At 38.8% G+C, this 5613-nt stretch overlaps 1 pseudogene; it reads right to left on the minus strand.

The window, feature by feature from the left end:
* Positions 1–911: 911 nt before the first annotated feature.
* On the minus strand, positions 912–2455 carry LOC117111593 (annotated as a pseudogene).
* Between the last annotated feature and the right edge of the window lie 3158 nt (positions 2456–5613).

The following is a 5613-nucleotide window of genomic DNA, read 5'->3' on the forward strand; positions in this document are numbered from 1 at the left end:
CTGGAATGTTTCCTGATAATATGGAGGGAAAATCCCTCTCTATCCCAAACATCAATATAAATCTATTTATTGATGTTGCTTTTAAAAGCAGCATACACTAAGTTAAAGAATGAGCATAAAATACCCAATATATTTTCTATTTTAAATGAAGAGACATAAATGTATGTGAACAAGATTAATGTTCCCTGATAATTTAAACATTAAAATGAAGGGAACTAATCCCTCTCCGACCAAAACATAAATGTAACTAACTATACATTGATTATCTCTCATAAAAATATAAAAACTCCACAGGGTGTGCAATAAAAGCACTAAAGGTGATATTGCATTTTTTGAACATATAATGCCCAGCATCATATTTTCTATTCAAAATGAAATAGAAATATAAGTATGAAATCAAATCAAGGTAATGGTGAAAGCAAAACAGCTGGCATGAAATGTTCCCTGATAATGTTAAACTTAAATTTGAGGAAAAATTCCTCTGAAAACATCAATGTAACTATTCAAAAAATATACTATTCATAAAATCTCATAAAAATATAAAATATGCACAGGGTGTGCATTTAAAGCACTCAAGTTGATATTGCTAAAGTCCATGCTAAAATAATACTGAAATAAGGAATGAGCATAAAATACCCAACATCATATTACTATTCTATAGGAAGAGAAAACCATAGAATGTTCCCTGATAATATGAAAATTTAAATGAAGGAACAAATCCCTCTCTAACCAAAACATCAATTTAACTATCTAAATTGAGGTATATCTCATAAAAGCTTAATGCATCCATAGGGTGTGCATGTGAAGCACAGAAGTTAATATTAGGTAAATAATACACAAAATGCCCCAGCATCATATTCGTACAAATTGCAAAATTGGGATAGATGTTGCTGAAATTTCATCCACGGATTTTAGTTTCCATCGTTCTTTGTTCTGTACAATAGTTTTTCATCAACAACCCTCTTAAAATGATCAAAGTCATCGTACACTTCATCAAATCCAAAGGTTGTGGACCTCCTTGATGTTGGGCAGAATGTGAAGATTTTTTGTTTGCTATGTTCAGTATTCTTACGTAATGGCGTGTATCTTCTCCTCAGTCCTCCACACTTTGGCACATGGCAAACAGCACATGGTTTCAGTGACTTGTTTGGATGACCTGGTTTAGGCTTTGGTGGTGGTGTAGGTGGTGGCTGATAGCAAAAAGGCAAGCATTGGCTGGTCGATGGCTGGAAGGTCACAGATGGTCCTTGTGCCTGTGAAGGCACGATTAACAAAATTGCACCAGATGGCCTCACTGGCAATGATGGTGTTGAGGTAGGTTAGGGAGCAGATTTGGCAGTGAGTAGCTGTTTGACGGTTTAAAGTCTGGACTTGTAGCACATTCTGGTTGAAGTGCCTCAACATCATTGCACCTCCTTTTTTCATAACGCCTTTTTCCAGAGACATGTTCCACAACTGGATACTGAACCTGTGGCCTGTCTGGTGGTGACAACGAAGAAGGGAGAGAAGGAGCATCAGGCATCGGTTCATCTGAAAGAACTTTCTTGAGGGACACAACCTTCGGCCTGGTCGTTGCCATGTAGTTTGCACGCTTTTCTTCCTTGGAAAAAAACGTGGTAATGGATTTGATGTTGATGTTCGGCAGGGGAATCTGAAGTGCCGACAGAACTGGGTCATCTCGGATTTGGTCAACTATTCGCTTATAGTGCCCTTTGATGAGGCTAGAGGTCTTTGTGGGTGAGGTGTGGTGGCCAACTGTTGGCCTGTTCTTCAGCATTTTGATGAGAAGGTAGAGGAGACGTGAGTCCTCATTGATCTGGGCTGCTTGAGCGTATCTCGTTCACCCGAACTTTGTCTTTTGGGCGGCGCTCTTCAGAGCTGAGTCTGGTCCCAGACACCTACCAAATAATGAGTACCCCCGTCTCGACTCATATTTTTTTGACAAAACTTGCAGCCGACCTATCGTGATCCAGCAGCTTCACAGCAGCATCTGTGATCTTTCTTCTGAGTGAGACAGGAATGATGTGGGAGTTGGAGTCATCAGTCAGCTCCATAAGGAGCAAGGCCAGATGCTCCACTTCATTGAATCCTGGAAGATGCAGGTGAGAAGGGGCCATCAGAACATCTTGCAGTGTTGGGCTCTCCTCTTTGATGATTTCCTCTTTGCTGAGAGCCACATGACCTGCACTAAGGTGGTCGATAGGATCATCCTCAGCTTCTGATGTGGCAACTTCGATGCCCTCCTCTTCCGCCTTACTCTCTTCTCCTTCATCTACTCTGGACTGTTCTTGGACTGGAATGGATTTAAACGACAACATTATTATGTGGGACAGTAAGCCTCACCTTTCTTCATGTAATACTCCTTCGATGTGAAGTCAGTCGACTGGCAGTAAGCGTATTCTAAGCCTAGGAGTTCCTCCTCCCCTGGGTTTACGTACTCGTCTGGGTAGGGCATGGGTGCTGAGAAGTCAGGGACGTAGCCAGGATTTTGAAAGGGGGGGAGCCGTGATGCGAATTACGTATGGCCCCGGCGGGGTCAAATCCCCCTGTGAAGTAGCGCACTCTGAACGTTTTTAGGACTGTTTGAGAGGATAAAGTGAAAATTGCAATAGACGCATTATAAATAAGCGCAAAAATAATGATATAATAAATCAACAGTGGCAGATCCAGGAATTCGAAAGAGAGGTGAACCAGGGAGGGACTTTCAGAGACCGAGGAACCACCCACCTCAGCCCCACCATGGTTGGGTAAGAAAATTTATGATTAGGGCATCTCTAGATGGCCGGAAATTACACTCTCGCACTTCAATTTGAATATATTTTTCTTTTTTTTTTCCTTAAAAAATGAAGGGGGGGGGGCCTTGAATCCACCTCTGCTCAAAACATTCTTTATCCAGAATAGTCATAGGCCTAATCACGAAAAATGGACATGAAAAACCAGATCACATCCTAAAAACTAAGACATACATCAGGAGCCGACTCGATGGAGTTTAATGTCATACCCAGGGAAGTGCACAGATCTGTTGGAGGTGGAGGGGAGGGCATTTTGTGAGTCGACACCCACCTCAGCCTCACAATGATTGGAGCTGAGGTGAGAAAATTTGAGGAAATAGTACCTCTAGATGGCCAGAAATGACACTTTTAGTAAAATTCATCATCATCACATCACCATTAGTCAAAATGAAGCGCCAAAAATAATTCTCATGATCTTTCATCAGGGATTTTTGACAACCATAGAGATCTTAATAATGTGTGTGTGTGTATACCATAGAAAACAAAGCTTAAAAACATTGTCTTTGAGTATGTACTTTACATAGGCCTACTTAAAAAACGTGATTTCCCAACTACCTCAGCCCCACCATGGCTGGGGCTGAGGTGAGAAAATAGTACCTCTCGAGATGGCCGGAAATGACACTTTTATATAGTAAAATTCATCATCATCACATTACCATTATAGTCAAAATGAAACGCCAACAAATTTCTCATGATCTTTTATCAGGAATCTACTTAATATCTAGGACAACTTAGGTCTAATTATAACTTACTAAGCTTTAACTATATATACTATAGTATGATCAACAAATCACAACTTTTTTTCGCATTTAGCACAATTTCTTCACTTTTTATTGTTATAATATTAATATCAATTATTACTATTGTCATCATCATCATTGTTATTATTATTATTACTATTAGTAGTAGTATTATTTAACAAGCATTTAAAGAAACTTACAAAAGGATAAAAACGAAATTGAACCACAGTATCGCATTTCTATCTTAAAAGACCTGGCTTGAGATTTATGGATTTAAGATTTTTTTAAATCACGCTTAGGCCTATGTGTTCTATTATGCCTATGTATAACGTGTACTGATGCATATTTACATGTTTTGAAGTATTCATTTTGAGTGATCCCAGGAAGGAATTTGTATTGGCTCAAGAATAAGCTTTAAAATTTTAACACTGTGTACAAAGGGGGGAGCCGCAGCTCCCACGGCTCACCCCCCCCCCCCTGGATACGTCCCTGTGAGAAGTTAGGCTCATACAGATGATCTTTCCCAAACAAGACCTCTGCCTGTTGGTTCAGACGCTGAATTTAGCGAGGGTCAACACATGAAGTAAGCCGCCCCCTTCCTCCAGCGACCCTGAGTGACTCCATGCGGTTGTTCCACTGTACTGCAAACGCTATAAGGTACACCTAAAAGAGAGAAATAAATAAATGAAGAAAAAATTATTATGACTCGGAGAAGCTTTGTTTATGGTTAGAACAATTAATTTACCTATGTGAAACACTTTGTCATTAACAACATAAAACAAACGTTTTAGATGACCCCATAAAGGTCAAAATGTTGAATCATGGCCTCCCTCTCTTTATTTGGAGGAACATTCATTTTGTGTTATTTAAACGTAATCAGTGCATCTGTTGGTTGTCATTAATAGTTGTAAAAATAACAGTATAATAATTGTTTTGAAAATAAATGATTACCTGGAAAGGTGCTACTCTACACCGTTGTGATGGGATGGCATTGAATATGTGGGCATGGAGACCTTCCAGGGAGTTACTGCCTCTGCGGCATCTGTACTTGTTGAGCTTAACACCATTCAAAGTAACCTCCTTGGTAGTAACATACAGAGGAATGTTAGGTGGATCCTAAATGAGCAGAAGAAAAATATATATGCAAAACATAATATTTTTTTCTATTAACAATTGAAATTCACTTTGAATATATTATACAAAATAAAAACTTTGAAAATTTTCCATTTTAATTATCACATATCAATATATTATTTAAGTATATTTTCAGAATATGTTATAACTTCAGACACTCAACAATCAACTGTACTCACTGATATATTAAAACAGTATAAATAACCATAAGACATTAAGTAAACAAATAGACCTTATTGCAATTTCAACTGTCTAACACAAGAAGACCAAAAATTGAATAATAAATCACCTGCATGCAATTCAGATGTTCACTGGCAGTTGCCCATTGAGCGTCGACAGCCTCTAGTGACTTGAACAAAGGGATGCCATCAATGTCAAGACCAGCTGGACCCTTGAACTCCTGAAGGATGGCCTCAATTGTGACAGCACTCACCTGTAACAGAAATCAAAGAGGATACATATATAATTAAGTTTCCTTCAAATGTTTATGTTTAAAATGAATTAAAATTACATTCTAAAAGCTGGTTCATCCAATATTATTGTAACCAACGGCAAATTGTTATTATGGTGATAACTGGACATATACTTAAATGTACAATAAGCCCCTTAAGATTATCTGTGCATAATTTATGCCAGTGCAACATTTGATCATCTGCATAAGGAAAACATACATGATTGTAATTATTTTTCAAGTAATGTAGTCTGTAATTACATTTAGCTTACCTCGACACGGCGGACATAGGACTTTAGCTGGTATGGCTTCACGAAACACATCATCTGCTGATCACTGTATTGCGAGTAGAGTTGCTCGTTACCATTTCTCACTGCTCTGATAAGCTGCAGCATGTCATCCTTGTGGTAGGCTAAAATGGCACCAGCGAGAGCGCTCATGAAGGGACCATACTTGGCATGGTTCTGTTTGATTACTACTGCGTCCCATCGTTGTA

The sequence above is a fragment of the Anneissia japonica genome, unplaced genomic scaffold, assembly GCF_011630105.1.
Source record: "Anneissia japonica isolate Jap-2015-1 unplaced genomic scaffold, ASM1163010v1 scaffold287982_len162305_cov178, whole genome shotgun sequence".
Classification (NCBI taxonomy): Eukaryota; Metazoa; Echinodermata; class Crinoidea; order Comatulida; family Comatulidae; genus Anneissia; species Anneissia japonica.